The 26700-nt window shown below is 39.7% G+C and overlaps 1 protein-coding gene across 5 annotated transcripts in view; it reads left to right on the top strand.

Moving 5' to 3' along the window:
* LOC308702510 (uncharacterized protein) overlaps nucleotides 1-26700 on the top strand; it is a 207501-nt gene that overhangs the window by 172153 nt on the left and 8648 nt on the right. The window lies entirely within an intron of this gene.

Consider the following 26700-nt stretch of genomic DNA (forward strand, 5'->3'; position numbering starts at 1 on the left):
AATGGCACTTCATTTTTTACAGCATATTATTACAATTAAAATGAGCCCAAAATTAACATAATCTATTGCTTTTCATGAAAAAAAATTGCCCATGAGGGGGTGTCAAAGACTGTACAAAAAGGCTATCTCTTTTCCAAATGCTGTAACTTTTGATTCCTTTGTCCAAAAATTATTATTTTTTTTAACATGTAGGGGTACTTCACTAAAAAAGAATTTTCCTCCTACCTTATTTCCTTCCTGAGTTATTCCATGACAAATAAGAAAGATATGCAAAATCATAATAAAAATTATATATATATATTGTCTTTTATCCGCTGTTTCTTGGCAGGACAATGTCCAAATGTAATGTAATTTATATTTTTAAAAAATTTAAAAAGAGTTCTTTCAAACGATACCTACCTTTTGACTCTCCTTGCTATAGTTTTGGAGTTATTATGATTATATCATTTTTATATAGTTTGGGGCAAAATTTGCTGTTTCAGTCTTACCAGTTCATTTCTCTCTCTGTGTGTGTGTGTTTGTGTGTGTAGGTGTGTGTGTGGGGGGGTGGGGGGAGGGTGTCTTATTTGCACTCTTGATGTTCTAGAGTGTCACCCCTTCATTGCTGTACACTTTTTTTAAGCACAGTGGCTGATCTGTAGCTTGTACCACCAAAAGTTTCTCTGAGTTTTCCTATTTTTTCATATTTCCCATTCATTTCCTATGTCGCCCGTTTTCGGGCGGGAGGAAGCTAAGTGTGACTTTTTTTTTACGACCCTTTAACATATCAGAATCATCTCCTTGATTTTTTTGTGTGTTCATATAGGTAATAAAACAAAAGTCACCAAGTTTCACCCCCATCCGATGAAGCAAAAAAAATTAAACAATTCGAAACATTCAAGTTTTCGCCCGTTTTCGGGCGAAGAAGCCCAGAGGGTTAAGAATGGAGGAACTGTTTTCCTCCCATTTCAAGTTGTTTGTGATAACAGTGTCTAAAAATTTAATTGACTCCACCTTCTTCACAACAGAGCTCTTGATAGAGGTGAAATCTAGAGGTGGAAGAGAGGCGGGTGTTCTGCTAAAATCTATCACCATTTCCACAGTCTTTTCCTGATTAAGCTCCAAGTTGTTCTCATCACACCACGCAACCAATTTAGACACTTCCTGCCTGTAAGCAGACTCGTCTTTGCCCTTAATAAGGCCGACTAATGTAGTGTCATCCGCAAATTTAATCAGCTTGATGGAACCATTATTGGAAGTGCAATCATTGGTATACAGTGAGTAGAGAAATGGTGACAGCACACACCCCTGAGGTGCTACAATGTTAGTAGTCTGAAGATCAGACATGTGCTGGCCAAGCTGTCTGTCGCTAAGAATCCATAATCCATAATCCAAATCCATAATCCAGCGGCAGATAGAGGGTCCCACCCCCATCAGTGACAGCTTATCCCGCAGTCGCACGGGTAGAATGGTGTTAAAGGCTGCACTGAAATCTACAAATAACATCCTTACATAGGAGCCAGGAGAGTCAAGATGGTCCAGAGCATAATGCAGTCCTAAATTGACCGCATCATCTACCGAGCGGCCAAACCTTCAGCCACTCCATTGGATGCCATCGCTGGGCCAGTGGGTGGCCCTCACAGTATAAAGGCCCTTGAAGTTCTTATAAATAGTTGCTTTGAAGGGCCTGAAACAAACATTATAGTGTTCAGCTGATGGAAGCTTTGCTCTCTAGATTCTTTGTCCTGCATCAGACGCTCTCTGTCTGTACCAATCCTCAATCCTCTGGACAAGGTTTGACAAGAGTAACATACAGCAAATCAAACCATCTGCACCTTCAAATGCACTTTTTTTTTTTTTTTTTTTTTTTCAATCCTTGCAAAGGATTTTGCTGTTGTTAAAACATTGGACATTAATTTGAGTTTAAATTGTAATAAAGAAAAAGAAAGAAAAAAAATTATAATTAAGAAGCAGTGACTTAAATCTTAAAATTAAATTTGCTTTTCTTTACTGGTGAACTGTTCAGCTGACCTATCCATTTTATTAATTCAGCCAATATATATCAAATATTTATTGATTATAAAATATAATAAGAAAAATAATGTTTTTAATTAGTACCATTTGAAATTTCTTAATGAATTTTGACAGTTTTAAAGAATTTAATTTGGTTTGGATTATTGGTGTTAAAGTGGATATTGGCAACAAAATCATATGTAACAATTTCAGATTAGGTACAACTGGTGTTCATCAGTCTTGTGTGACGTTACACTGGCTCTGTGTGTTTGGAAAGATAATGCTACAGTGTTTTCTGAAATGACCATTGTTCTGACCCCTGGTCTCTTCATCCTTCATAGCAGGAAGTCATTTTGTTGTCAATCAAATCAAATACAGAGAGAAACCCTGTAGACCATTATGACTGTGTGTCAAGGTCATTTTTAAAAACAATATGAATACCTTTTATTTTGTTCAGGTCCAATGAAGTAACCCTATAAAACTACACTGTAAAAAAAATCCCGTAAAAAAACGGTAAATCTCTGGCAGCAAAGTTTCCAGACGGGTTCGTTAAATTACAGCAAATAACCATTTCACAAAATTACAGGCAAAAACCGTAAAAATACAGAATTTACTTTACGGTCAAAATGAATTAAATTACTGTACATTACTGTTAATAATGGTTTATTAAACCGTGGAAAAACGGATAAATTATGTCAAATTACATAAAAAGAACATTTAACTTTAAGGTTAAACTGTAAATTTAGGGTTTTATAAAGTTATTTTATAATAATGCTCTGTCTATCTACAGTAATTATCTTTTAATATATAGTTTTTCTGTGTAAAATAACTATGAATATATGTATAAAAATGTAATAAGTACATAAATTCAAATACAAAGTTTGTATATTTACAGTTTTAATTTTTTGCAGATCCAGTTTCACAACTTTGACCAATCTCTAATTAAGTACTTAATAATAGCAAATGTACAGTCAATTTCTGTTAAATTAACTAAACGTACAAGTACGAAATACCTGCACATTTACAGTATTACTCATTAAACACTGAACATCGTGAATGATAGGAAATACAGGCTTAGTATATCATTTAAAACCATAGACTGTAAAAAATATGGACAAAGCGTCTGTGACGTCACCCATAGACCATAGTCTGAAGAACGGGTTTGAAGCCGTTTATGGGGGGTATGGGCGGCGCCAACTTGGAAAATCTTGGGAAACCCTAACCCCGCCCACCTTCTGACGCAGCGCGCGTCACTCAGCTCGCTCTGCTACTCCGGTTATCTCTGTGTATATTTTAGGCAACGAAATATGTTATAAAACACCACACTAACTCTTTTCGTTTTCATTTAAAGAAATCTTAAACATTATAGCCACACAAATGTGGTTCAGGCAACGCGTATTGATTATATTCACTGCACATAACGTTTGCCTATTTATAACAAAACGAAATATAAAACACAAACCTGCCTCTTTTCGTTTTAAATATAATACAAAAATATAAAACATTTTAATATGGTCCAGGCAATATGTGCATTTGTACTAAACAACAGATGCTGCAGTAAACAACATTACAGATCATATTCGTTGTATTAAAATTTAAAATGACAAAACTCAATCCAGTCTCTTTTTGTTAAATTTCAGTTTTATCAATATTAGCTATTATAAAAGTATAAGTAACGTTAAAAGGTAAAGTTACAAGAAGCTATACAAATAAAGCAAACAATTCAGTCAAACATACAAAGTCAGCGCTCGATCTAGTCTACCATACAACGGTAAAGTTAAATAGCTTATAAAGTTATGAAACTTCCCCGCAGCCAAAACGATTGCCCAGGGAACAAATTATAGATTCACGAAACCAAAAATCGCCCGTTAGATATACACAAGACGAATTATATCTCATGTTTAACCACTACAGAGACGCCAGAGTCCGCGGCAAACCTCAGACCGACTAGCCGATGAAAGCCTGTTCCAGGCGGGGTACATCGCGCTGAGCGCCCGGTCATCGCTGGATCTCACAACTGGATACAATTTTCATAAATCTTTATAAATAAACCACAGATTTGAGCTTTAAACAACTACATTCTCGCCTGAAAAACTCTTAAAACTACATTTCATGATACAGAAACAGTAGTATTATATGTCAACTGTATTAAAAAATGGCGCTTCTTATGTTGTCATTCTCCGTGGCGCTGCCTTTCAGCTGTCAATCAAGCTGTCAATCAAAGTTAACCACGCCCTTTTTGTCATACATTTTATATCTAAATACTATCTAAACTAACGAGTTAGAAAAAAATTCACTACCCTTGCCGTTGTCAGGCACTCAGAACCTATCGAAAAATACAATAAAAGTCCATGGGACCAACCTGTAAAAACATGATTTTATGCTGTGAAAACGGACATTTTAACATGGGGGCTATGGACATTTGCTCCCTTTTGGGACCTTCCCCTAGCGGATTTTCGATGTATTGCAGTTTTTCGCACTTCGGGGGATGCTTCATTTTTCAGATCAGAATGTTGCCCCTTGTTTAAAACATGTAAAAAAAACCACATTAAAAGACAATTGCTGTATACCTTTATACTCTAATATAACTTATTTCAAACATTTACAATTACATTTTATCCAAAGTGACTTAAAATGAAGAGAACAATAGAAGCAACAAGTGCAGTGACAAGTCCCAGTAAGTGTAGCACAGTGCACAATTTCTCTTTCTTTTATTAAAACAAAGATTTATTATTATTGGGTCAAGTGTTTATGAAAAGATGGATCTTGAAAAGGAGGATTGATAGAGAGATGTAGGTGGCTGGCTTGAAAACCAGTGGAGGTGTCGGTAAGAACAATCCAGTCCAGTCACTTCAATTACACAGCATCTTTCTTTATTAATGTATGTGTGTGAGCGTGTGGTTTCTACAAGAACAGAAATACAATGTTTTAGTTCACAATAAACATAACATGAAATCCACATGAAATAAAGGAATTTAAACAATACATGAAGCCATCTACTCATTATAAATCTCAAATACATATGTAAATAATTAAAGAACATGCCTAAGCAAGAAATACAGCAAAATAAACACATTTAGGATAAACTTAATACAGAATAATAATTAAGTGTCAAAAAAGCACTTACATGGTCAAATACACACACGCAGGGAAAAACAAAGGAAGAACTCAGTCCTCTGCACAGTGCATCCATGTGCACCAGAATGAAGGTGCTGTGAGCACAGGTGCAATTTATAAGGCCTGATAGTGTCCTAATTGGCTTGAGATTAGGTGGGTGGAGCTAAAACTTAATAGGAAAATTCACAAGCTAAGTGGGGTGTGGCACATGCTTGGCACCTTGACGCTTAGGGACACACAACTTCTCAACAGCCGCCCCCAAATTTGTATAGCAAATTTGATCAATCAGGGGAGATCAGGCAGGGCAGGAAGAGGAATGAGGCGGGCAATGGGCCTTGTATATGTCCTGTCCTTGACTTGGACATCAGCAACCCTACAACGGCCATCCTTGCTGGAATGAAGGGAGATGACCTTACCCACTGACCATTGGGATCTGGGAAGTTGAGGATCTAGTATTAGAACAACAGTGTTAGGTTGTAGGTTAGGATGATCTGTACGCCACTTCTGTCTGGACTGGAGAGAGGGAAGATAATTTCGAAGGAAATGGGCCCAAAAATGATCAGAAAGGATCTGGCTGTGACGCCATTGACGGCGACTGTGCAGCTCAGAGTCTGGATATGTAACCAGAGGAAGGGAAGCATCATGCCGCCCCATCAGCAGCAAGTTAGGGGTCACCGGGTCAGGGTCAGCAATGTCAGAAGACACATAGCCTATGGGTTTGGAATTTAAGATGCCTTCAATTTCAATCATTACTGTGCGTAATACCTCCTCACTGACAATTTGAGCACCGAGGGTAGTCTCCAGAGCGATTTTGATGGAGCGTATTCCACGCTCCCAGGTTCCACCAAAGTGAGGTGCGTATGGAGGATTGAATTTGAATGAAATCCTCTGCTTAGCTAGAGCTTCCTGAAGGTCAGGGGTCAGGGATTGATAGGCATCAAGTAACTCTCTCTTACCGCCAATGAAGTTGGTACCTCTGTCAGAGAGTAGTTCAAATGGTTTACCTCTGCGAGCAATAAAGCGCCTGAGCGCCATCAGGAAGGAATCTGTATTTATGTGACTGAGTAGATCAAGATGCACGCACCTAGTCGTCAGACATTTGAAAATTATTCCCCACCTTTTCTCAGTTCGTCTGCCAATCTTTACTGTATAGGGCCCAAAACAATCCATCCCAGTGGAATAGAATGGAGGTGTGTTCAGGCGAAGGCGAGCGGGAGGGAGATCCGCCATTTGGGGAATAACAGGATGTGCTCGGAACTGTTGGCATTTCGGGCACCTATGCTGATATTTTTTGACTGCCTCACGACCCCTCAGGATCCAGTACCGCCTCCTTAACTCAGCGAATAGCCTCTCTCGCCCAGGATGTTGTAAGTGGTCATCACAATCCTTAATTATAAGCGTTGTGATTGGATGGGCAGGGTCCAGGACTACTGGATGAATGGCATCAGGGGGTAGATCACTACTTCGCCGTAACCTTCCGCCAACTCGAATAAGCCCTGATGCTGGGTCTAGCTCTGGGGCAAGGGAGAGTAAACGGCTTGAAGGAAGAAGGGGCTTTTGGGTTTGAAGGCAGGCTAAATCATCCCTGAAGGAATCCACCTGGGCTTGTCTTAGGATGGCTGTCTCTGAATCACGATAGTTTTCTGCTGATGGAGGCTTTGCCGCTCCATGAAGAGATGCGGCCATGCAGTCAAGGAGATCTTGGAGGGTGGCAAATTGACTGGGGTCAGGGATGGAGGGGTATGGACTGAGAGATACAGCACCACAAAAACTGGGCTTACGGCACTCTTCAGCATCATCAGATTGATCTATAACAGGGCTAGTGGGCCACAGTTCAGGGGATTGGAACATGAAGGCAGGTCCTTGGTTCCACCTGCAGGGCCTACTAAGTTCAGCAAGTAGCTTTCCTCTAGTTAGGTCGTCCGCTGGGTTGTTCTTAGAATCCACATAACACCACTCCTGGCCTTTAGTGAGCTCCTGAATCTCAGCTACCCTGGTTCCAACGAAAACTTTGTAACGGCAAGAGTCAGAGGTGAGCCAATGGAGTACAGTGGTAGAGTCAGTCCACAGAATAGTCTTTCTGATATGGAGGGTGAGCTCTGTTTGGAGGAGACTGAATAGCTGAGCTCCTATGAGGGCAGCACATAATTCAAGTCGTGGAATGGAAAGTTGTTTTTTGGGAGCAACGCGGGACCTCGCCATGAGAAAGGACACATTCCCTTGCTGCTGACAATCTTCTGTGCGCATGTAGGCAACCGCACCATAGGACTTCTCTGATGCATCACAGAAGATGTGGAGGTCTTGAGTGGTTAAGGAGGTGTCTACTGAATGAGGTGTGAGGCAGCGAGGCAAAGTGATGGTGGAGAGGTTAGGAAGTTCATTCTCCCATGAAAGCCAGGCTTTTAAGAGATCATGAGGGAGATTAGGGTCATCCCATTCTCGTGCCTTTCCCCATAAGTGCTGGACGATGATTTTGGCTCTTGTGGTGTAAGGGAGGATATAGCCAAGAGGATCATACTGGCTAGCAAGGACTCTGTAAATATGACGCATAGTTGGAGTAGTAGATTCAATGGCTCTGTGCCTGTATCTAAGAGTATCTGTATGGCAGTTCCAGAGGAGGCCTAGAGTAGACTCTAAGGGATCAAGAGAAGGATGGTGTGATAACCAGAGCTCTGTTTGTTCTGACCTGGCTTCAGGAGGGAGGTGACAGATGACCTGAGGATCATTACTGGCCCATTGTCTGATTTCGAAGCCACCAGAGGAGAGGGTAGTGCGTAGGCTATTAAGGAGATCTTTGGCTTCCTCTGGAGTGGGGAAACTCTGTAAACAGTTATCCACGTAGAAATTACTGTGTATGGAATTGTGAATGCACTCATCTGCCTGAGCATCTTTGATGATCCTCTGGAGGATGTAAATGGCACAGCAAGGGCTTGAGGTTGTGCCAAAGGGGAGGACTTGCCATTCATACACAGTTGGGGGAACTTTACAGTCCAGGTCACGCCAGAGGAATCGCAGGAGAGGTTTATCCTGGGGTAATAGGCGCACCTGGTGAAACATTGATTTAATGTCTCCACTGATTGCAATCTTGTGCTGCCTAAAACGGAGCAAAACTCCAAGGAGGGAAGGCCCGAGGATTGGTCCAGGAAGTAACTGCGAGTTCAAACACTGATTTCGGAAGGAGAAGGAGCAATCAAACACAATGCGATCTTTACCATTGTGATGCACATTGTGGTGGGGTATGAACCAGGACTCAGGAGTATCTTCTATTTCAGAGGATGACAACTTTTTGACATACCCAGCATTAACTAATTTCTGGATCTCACCAGTATAGTTCTCTGCCTGTTGTGGATTTTGAAGGAGTCGCCTTTCACAGCTGCGGAGACGGGACATTACTGCCTCCTTGGGGGCTTTCAGAGGGGGCCAGGGGTCTACACGGAGGAGGGGTGCTGCATATCGTAGAACGCCGTCAACAGGTGTCCTGATAGTTTGGGTCTCAAGCTGGTGCATTGCCTCTTGATCCTGTTTGGACCGAACCACTGCTTTCATGCTTCTCTGTGGTAACGCATCAATCTGCCATAGTTTCTGAACATTATGGTGGATGTCATCAGGTGGGCATTTAAAGGAGATATAATGAGAACAAGTAGAAGATAAGCTAGAAAGATCTCTTGCAGGACCCTGCAGTGTCCAGCCGAGCCGGGTCTTAATTGCTACAGGGGATCCAGGAGGGCCTAATTTGACAGGTTGTGTTGGGATGATAAGGTGTGTATGATCAGCTCCTATAAGGAGAAGTGGCCTTACTCTATTAAGCTGTTTGAGAGGGAATTGACGGAGATGTGAGTAGCGCCGCTGGAGGAATTTCACCGGGTGAGAATGTTCTGACAAGGATAGTTGTTCAGCAGTGAAGGCTTGACTGATGACATAGGACTTATTAGGATGCACTTTAGGAATAAGGGTGAAGGATACAGAAGCTCCATTAAGAGTCTGAACATCCTGTCTCACGGTTCTCAGCTGTAGACTCTCAGATTTACCTTTTAGCTGAAGTGTTTGGGCAGCAGGGTGAAGGAGGATTGTTCTTTCGGACCCATCATCCAGTATGGCATAAGTGTCTAAGGATCTGTCTCCATTGCGCAGGGTCACTTTTACTACCTTCAGTAGTACTTTATTGCAGTCACTAGGGTGGTCAAGATATAGATTTTGCACTTGCCTCTGATTAACGTTGCATAGGATGTGTAGGTGTTTCCCATTACACTGGCTGCAGCGTCCTTTCAGGTTACATTGGGTTGTAAAGTGATCTCGTAAACATCGCCAACAACGTCTCTGTTCCTTGATCCAATTAGTTATCTGGTCTTTGGTGAGCTGGAGGAAATCACCACACTTACTGACATGATGTTCAGTAGAATTGCAGTAAGCGCACACTGGATAGGATTCCGCCATGTTGTTAGGAGGCTGAATTACTTTCGGTGAGGGAACTTGGGCTTTGGAGGAGGTCATATGAGAGGAGGTTTTAATACCATGGAGTATGGTTGTACCTCTTAATGGGTGAGGAGGTGGAGGAGGCCTCTGCCGGATAGGCTAAAAAGTCCTTTCTCTCCTAGGCTGGCAGCGGGCTTCTTGTTGTAGCCAGTTGGAAAAATCTAGGAGGTTATAGGAAAGGGAACCTGGTCTACTCAAGCATATCCATCTCTTAAACTGGCAGAACTGCTCATGGGGAAGTTTCTCTAGAAGTCGCTCAACATGTGAGCCACAGGTAAGCTCAGAGAGACCCTCAGGGCCCATGGACTGAAGGAGGCCTACTAATGCTTGCACTCGAAGAGAAAATTGGTCCAAGCCTCTACCATCACCTGTACGAATAACAGGCATCTCCATGATGGACCGGAGCTCCTTCAAAGCAAGCTGTCTAGGTTGACCGTAACGCTCATCTAGGGCTCGTATAGCTCGAGTATAAGGATCTGGAGCATAAACATAAGCCAAAGCAAGTCTCCTCGCCTGGTCTACCTTTAGATGATCCAATAGGATGTGGTATTTATATTGCTCTGATTCTCTTGGATCTAACAAGTTGGATAGGGCCATCTTTAACATCATGTACTGACATTCATCCTCCCTCGTGAGATCAGGGAAAGAAGGACCTTCTACCCTCCTATGGTTTAACTGCAGGGGGCCAATAGGAGGAACTAGCTGGTTTAGAGGGGCAGCTGACGTCAGGTGGTGGGGCTGCACATTGAGAGGCTGGTATGCCGGCTGGACAGAATAGGACAAAACACCAGGCAAAGGTTGGTTTGGCAGTGTATAGGCTGGGAGCATGGGGTTATATGAGGCTGGTGCTTGATATGTGATAGGAAACTGACCACAGCCAGGAGGATTCGTGCTCTGCAACGACTGTGGCATAGGTTGGGTAAGAGGGGCACGACTTACAGGAGGCAGAGGAGATGGAAGCTGTGGCTGAAGTAGGAGAGGAGGGGGCCTATGGTCCTCTGTATGGGCTTGTGGAGATGCTGCTGATTGAAGGTTAAGATTATCAGGGCAAGGGGATGGCAAGCGAGACCGTGAGGAATGGGTGCTGCTCCTAAGCATGCACTGCTGGATTAGTCTACCCTGATTTCTTAATTCTTCTACCAATTGCTGTAGGAGTGCAGTCTGAGTATCAGGAATGGGAGCTATTGGAGAGGTATGTTGGTGTTCAACTTCAGGGGTTTGCACTCTCTCAGATAGGACAGGTGAATAAGGGTGTGGAAAATCCTCCTGAATGTCTCCCTCCGTGGGCAATTCCAACTCCTCTGGCTCTTCCTCAGACTCATCTTCTTTCCAGGGTTGATAATGAGGACCAGTACCAGGAATATCTGCAGGATGGAGCAGTTGTTGTTCTGGTGCTTCTGCTGTAGGTTGCGACCGCTGAGGATATTGTAGGATGAAATCATCATAACGTGCGGGGAGCTGAGCTTGGCGACGTGGGCGCTCATGCTGAGACAATGAGGGCAGGGAGTGACTAGACATATCCACTGATCATCAATGAGCTCCGGCTCGAAGGACCATGAAAAGGAGGATTGATAGAGAGATGTAGGTGGCTGGCTTGAAAACCAGTGGAGGTGTCGGTAAGAACAATCCAGTCCAGTCACTTCAATTACACAGCATCTTTCTTTATTAATGTATGTGTGTGAGCGTGTGGTTTCTACAAGAACAGAAATACAATGTTTTAGTTCACAATAAACATAACATGAAATCCACATGAAATAAAGGAATTTAAACAATACATGAAGCCATCTACTCATTATAAATCTCAAATACATATGTAAATAATTAAAGAACATGCCTAAGCAAGAAATACAGCAAAATAAACACATTTAGGATAAACTTAATACAGAATAATAATTAAGTGTCAAAAAAGCACTTACATGGTCAAATACACACACGCAGGGAAAAACAAAGGAAGAACTCAGTCCTCTGCACAGTGCATCCATGTGCACCAGAATGAAGGTGCTGTGAGCACAGGTGCAATTTATAAGGCCTGATAGTGTCCTAATTGGCTTGAGATTAGGTGGGTGGAGCTAAAACTTAATAGGAAAATTCACAAGCTAAGTGGGGTGTGGCACATGCTTGGCACCTTGACGCTTAGGGACACACAACTTCTCAACAGATCTTTAGAGGTTTCTTGAAAATGTGTTGAGTTGGGCAGGTCATCCCACCAGCAGGGAACAGTCCAGGTAAAGGTCAGTGAAAGTGATTTTGTGTCTCTTTGGGATGATGGCACCACAAGGAGCCGTTCACTTGCAGAACACAAGCTTCTGGAGACACATAGATCTGAAGCAGTGAGTTTAGGTCTTGCTGCAGCATCTGGATCAGTTGCAGAGGTTTGACTGATGCTGGAAGAGCTGCCAGGAGAGCATTACAATAGTCCAGTCTGGATAGAACAAGAGCTTAGACAAGGAGTTGTGTGGCTCCGATAGGAAGGGCCGGATCTTTCTGGTGTTGTATAAGGCAAATCAGCAGGATCGCAGCAAGGATGGTTTGGCTGAAACCATAAGCAGTTCTGTCTTGGCAAGGTTGAGTTGAAGGTCATTCATCCAGCAAGAATTGTCCATCAGGTAGGCTGAGATGCTGTAGCAACCGTCAGATCCTCTGGCTGGAATAAAAAAGGTAGAGATATGTGTCATTAAGTGAAAGTCATGTTTCTAAATGACAGAGCCTAGTTACACTACCAAAAAAATAAAAAAATAAAAAATAATTTAAATAGATGGGTGGAATCTAACACAATCGTGTTTTACTGTAGTAAAAACAAACCTTGTGCAGCTACAGTGGCCTCACAAGGATCAAATGAATATTCACATGGGAAAATATACAGTAGAAAACAAATTAAATTTTCTGCCACTTTTAGTGCAATCATATGGAATCAGAAGACTCGGCCATTACAATATTTTAAATTACTTCTTCCCACACCTTGTTTGCCATGATCATTCTGCTTTCCACTTGACCTGAAATCACACACAAAAAAAATATATATACCGGTATATATATATATTTTTTTACAACTCAGTATTACATTTACACATGTCAGAATATGTTCCACTGGGACAATGCAAAACCTCAACTGACTATGATCTGGAAGCTGAGCAGGAAAGGCTAATAGTGAAGGTTTGAGCTGAGACACCTAGGGGTGTAAGTTAAATTTCTGTTCATCTGGATCAATGCAATTTTCATAACCAATGATCAAAAGTATCCTATGAAAAAGGCTACTATGATGAACCCAGTTCAATCAAAATGTAGACAAGTTCATTTCTTCATCAGAACACAAACATTCTATCAACTTTTATTTTATAAGCCTAATATATGCACATATGCATTCTATAGCAAACGTAGAATGCATATTCTACGCAGATGCAGCCAGAATATGCAATTTATCATGTTGTGTTCATATTCTAGTCTCATGTGCTTTCCTGTATCAAGTACAGTATTTACTGAATTCGTTTTCTTAAGTCTTGATAGCCACGTTAACCCTTAACTATGGTTTAAAGGAGAACTCCGGTCAATTTTAACATTGAGCTCATTTTATTGTACATTTGGAGTGCTGTCAATACAGAGAACAACGACAAAAATCGGTGTTGCCCTGTAGGCAAAAAATGAGCTCAATGTTAAAATTGACCGGAGTTCTCCTTTAACCACAAAGAAAAAAACAAACAAAAACAAACAAACATGGTAGGCCTATTTGTAGTATAACTGTGGTTATTAAAAATGGTAATAAAAATCCGTCAAAAACGTGGTTACTATAATTTTACTATAATTAAAACCAAGGATATTTTTTAAGAGAAGAGTTTTCAGCTTCCAGACAGTGTTTCGAAATGTCCCGCCATTTAAGAGATTGATTTACTGACAGATACTATCGCGTATTAACAAATATTTTATACACAATGGATATGTATAACAAGTCTACGAAAGCTTTTTGTTTTACGTTAGGTCTTTTGAGGTGTGGGTTTAACCAGAGACAATTTATATGAGACATGCCACTTCCTCAATCCTCAATACAAATATATAAGGAAAACCCGTAACGGCAAAGATGGCGGTTGTATGCACATGTCCCGCCCCTCCCGCTGGAAAGCCAATCATCTGCTTTTAACAGTCAGCAGCTGACCAATAAGGAGCGAATGTACAGTGACGTGACATAACTGCCATATTCAACCTGTGCTTTCGCGCTGTGACTGGCGCTGAGCCAAAGACGGTAGTAGTGGGAAGTTCGGATCATTTTACTGACTCGGATCTTTGAGTCTCGTTCAGCAAAATGAACGAATCTTTTTTCGAGTCATTTCGTTCATTTCAGCAGAATATAATTAAAATTACATGTTAAATAGCCCAACACATATAGTACTTGTGAAAATGTTGATTACATTTGTAAAAAATAATAAGAAGAATTATAAGAAACTGAAATGTTTAATTAATTGATTAGTTGTTGAGTCTTAAGTTCAGGCTATTGCAGTTTTAGTTCATCTGACCTCACCTCCTGATCCGAGACGTTCTTTCTTTTGCAACTTCATATTTATCACGTTTGTTCTCCTCCTCTCGTGTTTTCGGGTTCGTGTCGAGACGTTAGTAGTCTTTCGTTCTTCCTGTCAGTCCCATAGAGGCTATGCTGTCAGTAACGGAAACAGAAAAGATTAGTTCATCTCTCGAGTCTTCGGGTTCGAGTCCGAGTCTTTCATTCTTCCTGTCAGTCCCATAGTCGTTCTTTTGTCACGTGACTTGTCACCGTATTGAACACTAATTCACAACCTTTTTACAAACAAGCGCGTAGTTATTATTTTTTTATTATTATTATTATTTTTACTCTTACAGTTATGTGATGCGTTTCTGTTCTCAAGATTATTTTCTATAACATTGAATGTGATATTTAAGAGTTGGTTAATGCAAAGCTTTATCCATATGATAGGGGAAACCACTTTGATGAGACTTGTATACAGTGGATTATAATTTTCAGTTAATTTCATAAACATATACAAATATGGGAAATATATTGACTATTCAAATCTAACTTCACAAATTCAAGTCAATTAGACTATTACTAATTTTGTATCATCTGTATTTTATTTTTCTCTATTGAGTTGTTATATTATTTTGTTGTCCTTGTGTTATTAATGAATAAAAATCAGTTTAAAAAATTGAAATGAAGTGTTATGTATTTTGGATTCATGTATATTTTTGAGTCATTCACTATGTTTTTTGTCCATAATAAATCACCTAAAAACAGAACAGAAACGCATCACGTAACTGTAAAGGCCATTGCACACTGACTCCGAAATTCGCATCCGAGATTTTCGCACGTTAAAAAAAAAAATTCGACCTCACGTTATGTCAATCACGCTTGCACACTGACCTACGAAACTTTCGTCCGTAAAAAAAAAAAATCGGATTGGGTTAGATTTTCTGCGTTTTTCGCATCCACAGACAGTGTTTTGAGAGGTTTTTTGAAAATTCAGAGCCACCGTAGCGAACGACAAAATCCAGAATGACGTCTGACAAGTTGATACACTTCGTCTCGCAGCACAAGTAGCCTACTGTATGAAAAATAAAATGCGGATTACATAGACACTGAATAAAATATAACCTGTACACAGCTGTTCTGTCTGGCCAGCGCTTCTGCCGGTCGCGCGTGTGTGTGTTTGTGTGTGTGTCCGTCCATAGACATACTTCTTCCAGTCTCTGTTCAGGATCGACTGGTTCACGGAAATAGGTGGTCTTCTTTTTAATATGTGGCTCCAGTATCGCTAGCAAAGCATCAAACTGTTCCACTGACATTCTGAGGTAAATTTTGAATCGCTCGGGATAATTTCGCAACTCCTTGATAAGGAGGTGAAACTCTCCTTCCTCTCGGCGCAATCTCAGTATTGGATGGACCCAATATTTCCTCTTTCTTTTTTTCTTTTTAAAAAGAAAGAGTGCAACAAATTCATCCTCACTGCTTGACGAATCTTTTTGTATTTTTTGCGTTTTTTTTCCGCAAAGGTTTAATAAATACGCATCGGACTCAGTGTGCAAGGTTTCTGTGCGTGACGAATTTTAAGGCTGACGAACACGAAAAAACGCATACGAAAATTTCGGACTCAGTGTGCAATGGCCTTAAGAGTAAAAAAAAATAAAAAAAAATAACTACGCGCTTGTTTGTAAAAAGGTTGTGAATTAGTGTTCAATACGGTTACAAGTCACGTGATAAAAGAACGAAGGACTCAAACCCGAAGACTCGAGAGATGAACTAATCATTTCTGTTTCCGCTACTGACAGCATAGCCTCTATGGGACTGACAGGAAGAACGAAAGACTCGGACTCGAACCCGAAGACTCGAGACTCGAGAGATGAACTAATCATTTCTGTTTCCGTTACTGACAGCATAGCCTCTATAGAGCTGGTAAGTCCCGCCCCTTCCGCAAAACCCCGCTGGACCTCAAAGTTGAAAAACCGTCAATGCAAGTGAATGGGAGAAAATAATTATTTTCTGGTCCCGTTTGAATTGTGCCATGAATGTGAACATATGTTGTCTGTGAATTTTTTATAGAACTTTTCGTGTAAAGAATGATAAAATTTAGCGGGTAGAAGTTTGATACGGTTAGACTTTGTGTGAGAGCACTTTGTGGACTACAACTCTCGACGCGTTTGAAACATCAACACCACTAGCACACGGACTAGCTCACGGATCCCGCTAAACATGGCTGTGTCTTTAATGCACTTCATCGCCTTCTTTCAGGGAGAGGACAAAATCGTTGAAGTTGGCGAAAACCACGGGTAAGTCAACTTTATGGGGTGACGTCACATAGGCGACATGTAGTCTTTCTCGTTATGTCTTTTCCACAACTGCTAGCTGAAGAATCATACCATATACTGTCAAACTCGTAACATGAAAAGTTCTATAAAAAATTCACAGACAACATATGTTCACATTCATGGCACAATTCAAACGGGACCAGAAAATAATTATTTTCTCCCATTCACTTGCATTGACGGTTTTTCAACTTTGAGGTCCAGCGGGGTTTTGCGGAAGGGGCGGGACTTACCAGCTCTATAGGACTGACAGGAAGAACGAAAGACTCGGACCCGAACCCGAACTCGAGACTCGAGAGATGAACTAATCTTTTCTGTTTCCGGCCAAGCAGACAGATCAGAGTCAGACACTGACGAGTCACTGACCCATATGTTGCGTAATGCGCATGCGCGGTCAACACAAAATGAACGAATCATTCTCCGAGACAACTCGGTAGTCCCGAGTCATATTAAAGATTCGTTCAAAATGAACGAATCGTTCGCGCTCAGCGCTTGTCATAGGCTATATCACAACTGTTCAGTGTTTTAACCACATAATGTTTATTTTAGGTTTCAGACATTTAAATACATATAATTGTTTAAGTGCTTGGCACAACACCGGCATTCTGGATAGAGACGTGAATGAAGTTGGTGTCGTGAACGTGAATCCTTGCGCATGCGTAGTAAAAGTATAAACTGTGGGAGAAAAGGCGTTTTAAACCTTATTTTGGGGCAAAGTCATCAAACTTTTTCAGCGATTTTTTATCATATTTTACTGCTGTTTCTATACATGCAGTTTTTATGTCCCAGTGACCAGTGAAAGTGCAGTTCTGACTCTCTGCCCATTCATTTAGATAGGAGCCTGGTCTTGTTAGTCCGAAATAGCTGCCCGGAGGCGTTGCCAAGATGGCGGCCGAGTGGCACGACTTGCCTAAAAGGACTTTGGTTCAACCAGAGCCCGTCTACGGAGAGCCTGCCCACTCCCTATTAAGCCCTGTTGTACCGAATTTTGGTTGTAGTACCACCAGAATTCCACTGGGGGCGATCTCCATGAGTGCAAAATGAATGGGAGTCAATGGGGCTAGACGGCTAAATTTGTCTCTTTCACCTGATTGCCGTTGAGAAATCTCAGATCTGATTGTAGATTTTGCAAGTTCAACATGGGTTATAGGTTGAAAGTTGAATGAACGAGTACTTATGTCCTTTTGATTTCTTACAGGTTGAGTTGTTGTTGTCCATAACACGCTAGCATTCTGCTAATGAACGCTGATTGGTCAGTGAAGGACTGATTACGACCAGAGATCCCGCTTGATGGCATCGTGGCATCCGAAGCGGGACCAGAAACAAACAAAACAAAAACTCTTCTAGCACGTGTGTTTACCCGTGTCAGCTGTGTTGTCGATGCCTCGAGAGAAAAGAAAGTGCAGAGCGCGAAAGCACCAGTGTGACTGAAGGATTGCCGTAAAGCCGTATCTCTGGTCGTACATTTGTATGAAGTCATTGACACTTTAAAAGACTTTTTAAAGCAAATAAGTGACTCTAAAAAATCTAACACCCAGCAATGTGTAATTTATCTGCATTTCCTTTCGAATACAACATTCAAATTACTAGACAAAAAATGATATCCTGAGAAAAGTGGATTTTTATTGGTATAGCGCCATAGACCTCCATTCATTCTGCACTCGTCCTGTGAGCGCCCTCATATGGAATCAGAGAGGAACTGCAACCAGTTCAGAAGCCGGTGTTACGGATCAACTGGGGATCATGTTAACTGGGGAACGCGCGTAGATAGTTTTACCTGGATTTCCAGCAGATGTTAGACGGCTACAGATTCGTCGCAGCCATTTTTCACGGATCCATGATTAAAAACGTATGTTTCACCAGTTGTATACACACTGGTATGCATAATAAAGCGATTTGTTTTTTAAGTGTGTATTCCTGCGTATTTGACGCAATTTCAAATAAGTTTAACATACTTAAGTGTCAAGCTCAGAAACCACGCCTATGTTAACATGGGGCATTCGGTTTCATTGGATGAACAGACTTGTCAGTGCACTTCAGAAGACGTGTAAGAATCTTCTTCTCAACATTAGTGTATCATATATTCTGTAGTGTGTTGTCATGAGTTGTAATCACAAATAACAACAGATGTAGATAAATTAAAGTAGCTAGGCTACCTAAAAGAAACATAAATTGCAAAGTCATTTACATTTTTTTCAAGTTGCATTTATTGATCTGCATATAGCCTAATTTTATAATGGATCTATTATTTTTTATATAAAAACACTTATCAGCTTATTTTACTCTGCTGATTATATTAAGATCTCTTTTCTGTACAACCATCTCTGACGCCTCTGTATCCTTTTCCCTGGACATAAAGCAGCTATGCTTATACACGTAGGGTCATTAAGTTAATTATCTCATGAACTTGTAACATTTTCAACAGATTTATAAAATAAAAAATAAATAAATAAAAATAAAAACGAATTTTGACTCTTCTTCTTTCAGAACAATTCTATATACCAAATATATAGTAATACTGAATTGTACATAGTGTTGAGCTTTCCTGTAGCTCAAACAGTAGAGCGTTGGTACTTACAACACCAAGTTCATGGGTTCGATTCCCAGGTAAAGTAAGACCTGATAAATGTAAATGTGTACTTTGAAACGCAATGTAAGTCGCTTTGGATAGAAGTGTCTGCCAAATGTATAAATGTACATTATGCTCAGTAGGAGCATGAACTTGAATGTTGTGTATCTTGTATTGGACATGTAGAAAACACTTTGTCTTTAGTGATTAAAGTCCTGTGAAAAACACTGAAAGGCAACCACAATTTGTATTACTGAAATAAGCAAAATATATGATATAGTGATAATGAATTATTACAAATATATACTGATATTCTCTATGGCTAATATTCTCATAGGCCTACTGTCACTAACCTCTTAATCATTTGTCACCTCACATGCATAGCACGGCCCTCTCTAAAACAATAGGAAATGCTTTGTTTACTTTTTGCTGACCTCTTTAACAAAAGAAATATGACACAATCTTTTTATGTAATATAAATTTAAATTATGCCAGTTCTCTTCATTTGACTGGTACCATGAATCTCATTAACATATTCTCTTTACTTGTTATCCATCACATCATGTGCTTTCATTATTGTTGTCTGCTAACCATTAGGAACATATTAAAAGGTCTATAAATTAAGTGTCATTGTTGTTAGGCCATATACTGCCACAGCAAATGGATGCAATTAAAGTTAGACAAATCAAAAACTTTGTAGGATAACCAATATCCCGATCGCTGCTCAAGAAAGGAGCGTGATTATATAAAGAGGAGATGTGAAAATTTCACAATGAAGGGTGATGGTGTGTTAAATTGTTCTTAAAAAGATAATACAACTGTGACATTTATTTACCAATATAACATGATTACATTAGATGGAGAGCAGCATAGGTATGAAGGCCAAACTGGCCAATGGGTAAGAAAAATGTATACATACACTGCAAAACAAGTAACTGTTCTTCATTAACATGTAACTTAGTCTATAGTTTGTTCTCCCTTCTTTAGATTGAATGTTCAGAATGTGGAAGGTGGGACTGTGTGGTCAGATATTCCACTGTTGGCAAATACAGCTGTCCTGCATGCATGCACATTTGCCTATTTTTTTTCTTACTTTTTTTATTGTTACTTTCATACCTGTTAGCTAATGAATATGTTTGTTGAACATTCCCCTGAATAAATGCTGTGGGTAATTCACTGGATCCATAAACTATGGCTTCTCAATTTTCAACACTCTTTAGGAACATTTATGGAGTGTAGCCTACTGTATGCTTTATGCTTTAACTCATTCCTCAGTAACATTAAAATAAATAATAAATAAATGCTTGACATCCCTTTTACCACAGCAGCATTGCTGCTCAATTTAAATTAAGCCACAAATTGGCATCATAACAATAATCTGCGAATACACGTGCACTGCAAAGACACAATGTCAATAGCATAATTTATTTAATCTACTTAAAGTTGTCATCAGATATTCAATTTCATTGAAACGAGTAACAAAATAATGTGGGCGTGGTCTGTGTCGTGAAATTAAAACACATTAAAGGGTAACTAAACCCCTGCTCAGAGCCTGACTCCACCCACTGGCAATATTTGAAAAATGCTAGAAAAGTGGGCAGACCCCAGCGGAGATAGAGGGGCGTGCTGCATGAGACCCGCAGTGACGGATTAATTGACAGCTGCTGTCAGACACTCTAAAATGGAGAGTGACTCACTCACAGGGTCTCAAGACGACGTAAAGTACATGCCTCTGATGAGTTTTATCGAGTGGATGTCAATAGCGTGCGGTCTCTATACTATAACGTTAGGCTTATTCATATTTTGCCGCTATGTGAAAAAAAAAAACAGCAAAATGCGCTGGCGCGTTTGTCGACCCCAGAGGATTAACTTTAGCCTAACCATATATTGTCATTAAAATATATATGATCACTCACATCGAGACGCCGCGGCGGTGGTAGAGTCCATGCAGGAGGAGCAGCGTTTGGCACTGCGTCGCTTTTCAGCGCGAGATGTGTGAAGAAGCCCATTTCCACCTCTATTGCGTTGGAGAAGCAATCCCTCGTAAAATGCAAGTTTCACACTCACGGTCTTCCAGGCCAAGTGCATGCAACCACTGGCGTCTAATTTCCAAATCTGCTGGAAAGCCTTGCAGTCCAGCAGTTCTGTTGCAACCAGCAACACTTCACGTTCACCTATAGCTGCTACCCTCCTGCCCACTGTACTGATAAATCTACGCTAGCTCATACCAAAAGGGTGTGGTGAGCTCCTACCAAGGGCGTGGTGAGCTGGAACCTGCTTACGTAGCGTTGTACCGCTTACGTCACGCAGTACCGCAAACATCCAATAGGAAAATTCAACTGCAGTAGCCACCGTTCAACCTGAAGAGGGCAGCACTCAGACGTTTTTACACCATATATTGTAAAATTAAAACACTTTATACCCAAATGTCAAAAAAGTTACTCGAATCAATGAACAGCACTAATAAAGCCCCATTCTTACAGATCATTAACTAAAAAAAGTTGGGTTAGGGTTTAGTTACCCTTTAAAACTTCCCTTAAATGCGTCTGAAACATTCAGCCGAGCAGCGACAGAGTAAACAACAGTGTCCTATTATGATACAAACATTTACCAATAACGTGGAAAGCTTTTAAATCTGCTCAGTGAAAGATTCGCTGTGACGAATCTGTCACCGTTCAACATCTGCTGGAAATCAAGGTAAAACTATGTGCGTGCACGTGCGCGTCCCCAGTTAACATGATCCTCAGTTGATCCGTAACACCGGAAGTGTACTGAGAGTGAAACTTCTCGCCATATTAGACATTCTCTGGTTCAACTGATCGTTCTTAAAACAGATGGAAAATGTAAAGACTCATGATACATTTTCAGTGTTTTGCCCTCCAGCTCTCGCCAGTTAACTGAACATCATTTAAGAATGCTAACGTTAGCTTGAAAACTGTAAACTTAACACAAATGTAATATAAAATATCGTTCACATGTAACTTAACGTTAGTAATGAGACTCTTACCTCAGCCGGTGATCGGTTGGCATGATGTCCGCTGTGACGAACCAGGCTCACTGAAAAGGGCGTTTATTTCCGAAGAATCCAAACGGACTGACTGACTGACAACAGAACTCCTGGTCACGGCCAGGGGCGTAGCCAGGACATTATTTCTGGGGGGGCCAGCTTGGGCCAGTCTTTTATTTGGGGTGGCACTTGATTGTCAAAAACTACTATTTTAAAACTCACTCAGAGTAGCGGTTTTCCCGCGGCTCGTCAGGCCATAAATGGATTGAACTTCCTTATGGACACTAATAATGTCTTATTGATAATCCATGTTATTGGGATGGGTGCTTAGATCAGTGGTTCTCAAACTTTTTACACCAAGTAACTAGACTACCAGCTCAGAAAATATTTGGCTCTCCAAGTACCACCATAATGATCAATATTAAAATACAGTAGCGTAGTAGGCCTAACTATTCAGCTACAGTTATGCACAGCTAAAAAAAACAGGCAGTTTTATTTATAATAAGAATATGTATTGTTGTCAGCCACTTTAAACATTGTAACAACACAGTTTTAACATCAACACTGCACTGTGTGCACTGTTACACAGGTAATTTTTTAAAAAAATGTATAAAATGTCATCATAATTTCTCACTGTTTTGTAGCGTTTGCTGCTGCTGCCTTCACCGGCGCTTTCAAAGTTGCCACTGTTGTGTTGTTAGCAGCACTAGTGCTTGGTTCACTCTCATCCTCTTCAGTTCTTGTATTTGAAACATTCTCCTCCTGATCCAAACTTTTCTTGCCAGATTGAAGCCACAATAGCAGTTTTGAACTTTTCATAATTTAATAATCCACCTAACATTAATTTATATTTAACCTTTTCACACACTTAGTTAAGTTAAAAAAAAAATCAGCTGCTCCCAAGCGTAAGCTTTTCAAGGCGACCGTTATAGATCGTATCACTTTGTTTCCATGGTGACGTGTCGTCACACGACCACAACCACTCAATACATACTGATGTAAATATACAAAATATTCACAAATTTGTTAGCTAAAGCATTGAATCGCCTTTATAATGATCACGTTAGTTGGGGAAAAAAAGCACAGTTTGAATTTAGCAGTTGATCACGTTCTACTCACACCGGTGAGATCGAAATTCAGTGTTTCCTCTGCGTAGGGACCTTAACATGAGACGGGGATTTTTTAGTGCAAATGACAGAAAGACACAATATGAATTGTCATTTTTAGGCGATAATTTATTTATGTAAACCATGGCATTTTAAGTGCAATATTCAATTTATTTTTCATAATTGTCTTTTTGTTTGTTTGCTGAGTGAGTTTTCAAATTTGCGTCACTCATCGGCGAAAGGTGGAAAGAGTGTTTTAGTCTGTTATAAACAAAGCATGCACACCTACAAATAAACGCCGACACAAAGTATGACGCTCTCTTCTATACTCACTCTAACGATATAAATATGTATCTTCCCCTGTGGCTCAGTGGTGAAATCAAAGCTTTTTAACGCCAGAGACTCGTGTTCGAATCCCGGCTCTGGCGGCAGATGAGCTTTCTTACGTACAGAAAGCGAATCCGCCCCTCGCGCCCTCCTGTTCACTCGGCGGGGGTCGAGTATTTATTTCTGAGTATTTATTTAAACTCAGGAGGGTTTTTTTCTTTAAATTAAATTTATTTTCCCCCTCCTCAGACTGGGGGTAGGGCCGTGAGTTTGGGGGGGCCGGCAGGGGGGCCGAGCCTTGACCAGTGGTGGCCGTGGCCCCCCCTGGCCACCACGTAGCTCCGCCCCTGGTCACGGCTGCTCTTGACGAATACGATTGTTTTGAACCACTGTTGATCTCACAATCCACTTCTCGAGAGTAGACTGAATTCAAATCTCCCGCTTGCCCAAACTCTACTCAGCTACAGCTAACGTTGACCGTTGTGGGCGGGAGTAAACAGCGGAAATGAATTTGAATCTTTTTTTTATTTTTATTTTTTTTTATTTTTATTAATGCCATGAACCAGAACAATACAATGAGACATAATCACTGAAAGTAAACAAATACAAATAATAAAGTAAAATAAAATAACAGTGCCAGAGGACAATAATTTTTAAACACAAAAGAAAAAGGGTGCTATTTTAGATAACATCATACCTGCTTACAATGCTATAAGCTCTAATTGCTTTTTTACTTGTGCAGTTACACAAAACAGAACAATAAAGCTTAAAATCGTTTTTAAATCAAGGAAAGTTAGGTTTGGAGTCAGACCATTTCATTTTATGAATATGAAACTTCCCCATTAATATTAATAGTTGTATGAAATATACCTTATCTTTCTCAATTCCATTATCATTGAAGTGTATCATTATGTCAAATCCACTCAGCTGTAAATCAATGTTCAATTTTTTCTTAATTAAACGCTCAACATCAATCCAAAATATTTTTGTATATATGCAATGGTAGAACAAATGAAAAATTGTTTCCTTTTCACCTTTACAAAAATTGCAGGAGTAATCAATATCCAATTTAAAACGTTCTAGCACATGTTTTACTGGATATATTCTATGCATTATTTTAAAAGAAACTTCTTTAACTTTGTTATTAATGTAAAATTTATCTACTGTTCGCCAAGCATTACGCCAATTTACATCTCCAAAAACAGATGACCAGAAAAACCGAGCTGGAGGGTAAACAATATTATTAAATGAATTTGAATCTGCGTCATCGCGCGCGCACACTCACACACACAAAACACACACACACACACACACACACAAAGCCCTGAATGTGAAGCAACGGAGATTTGGAAAAATATTCATAAAATATACATGAAATTATGGGAGAATAAGACAATGAAATAATGATCAAAATGAGTATAAAATAAAAAATGTGAAATAAAAAATAATTCAATACAGGCCTACTGTAGCCTATGTAGGGTACTGTAGGCCTATGTACAAATACTATTATTTAACCTTAAAAAAACTCACTTTAACCCCCACATGCTTAATAATCTGTAAGGAAAATATATTGAATAGATGCTGATTTCCGCAGTTATACCTTCTTTTCTTTGTTTTCTAATTTCACAGAAAAAATCTGTAAAATATTACTTATAATTTCTGTAAAATTACACATAACTCTGTAAAAATACAGACAAGTTCCTTTAAAAAAAGTAAAATTGCTGTAAAACCAAAATACAAGCAATTGCCTGTAAATTTAACAATGGACCTTTAAATTACAGCAAATGCCTTTTATTTTACAGATATTTGCTGTCACGGTAAAATTCTGTAAAAAAAATACAGACAATTACCTGTAAAATTACACTTTTTTTACAGTGTATATTTATGCCTATTTATGCCCAAAAATACATGATGTTTGTAAGAAATATATTTAACACGAGGTGCAAAGGAAATATTTGAGTTCTTTTGCCTCTAGGGCTGCAAAATAAGCTTTTACTCACTGCAGGTTAAGTTATCTTTGCACAATGAACAATTCTATGATTATTTATTTATTGATTGATTAATAATAATTAATAATAATAAATTATTTGTGGCAACTGTAATTATGTTCTCAAATATTTCTTGATTGATTAATTGTGGCATTTTAGACTTGATATTACTTGACGTTATTATTGACCACTTGACATTATTATTAGATTTTTGTTTGTAGAAAATATGACTTTTTTTGACCAAACATTTCTGCTACTGGAGTGATACTGACAGTCCATGTTTTAGCTGACAAATCTCAGATGCATATGTTCTGTTATCTTCAGAAATGAGTCCAATCCAGTTTGTGTCAGTGAAAGAGGGAGAACCTGTCACTCTTCCCTCTGATAATGAAATACAGAGAGATGATACAGTTGATGTTTGATAAGATCCCTAAATAAAATCTGTGCAAGATATAAAACTTGAAATTAACATTATTTTACAGGAGAATTGTCACACAGAATCAGATTTTTACACAAGCATTTGCTTATTTAAAAGAAGACCCACAAATTTCATCTTAAAGATAAAGCTGGCCACTGGTAAAGATGCTAGTTAGTTCATAAAATCTATTTTCTGCTTTTATTTATGCTCTTGTTGTTGTGTTTGTTGTCACTTGATTTTTCAGAACTCATTTTGTATTGCTTTCATTTTGTTTTCATTGTTGTTGAGGGTTTGTTTTAAATGTTGAGGATACATTCACAGGCATGTCATAACATGATTAAGTTAGCTTATGACCAGTTTGTTAAATAAAATAAGACGTATCTAGTTTTGCCATGCTGCTTGCTTGCAATATACAGTAAAGTGGATTATTAGTTATGCTCTGCTCAGTTATTATGGACCATCTCATCTCATCTCCCCGGCCCTGAATACAGCTGTCCGTCTAAATGAACAATATTCATTCCACAAATAGCATGTTTGTGGTGAGCTTAAAATTCAGGTTCATTTGTGAGCAACAGAGTGCTGACTTTAAGGTGTCATTAATGTATGTAGTCAGCAGAGACCGGAGGAGAAGAGCGCTGTGTGTTTTATAGCAGCAGTGATGAGGTGATGAGTGATGAACACATCTCATGATCGCTCCAGTCAGGAGAATTGCTGCCGATGGTGATCCACAAGACAAAATACAGCAGGCCATAACAGTAAAGATGCCCAAACACACTTTACAATCAAAACATTTGACATAAATCAGCTTGTACAGTTTGAAATACTAAAACAATAGATCTAAAGTTGAATATGAAGTCAGTATTGTGTGTGTGTTTGTGTCT

This window comes from Scardinius erythrophthalmus, assembly GCF_964197995.2.
Source record: "Scardinius erythrophthalmus genome assembly, chromosome: 14".
In the NCBI taxonomy this organism is placed as follows: Eukaryota; Metazoa; Chordata; class Actinopteri; order Cypriniformes; family Leuciscidae; genus Scardinius; species Scardinius erythrophthalmus.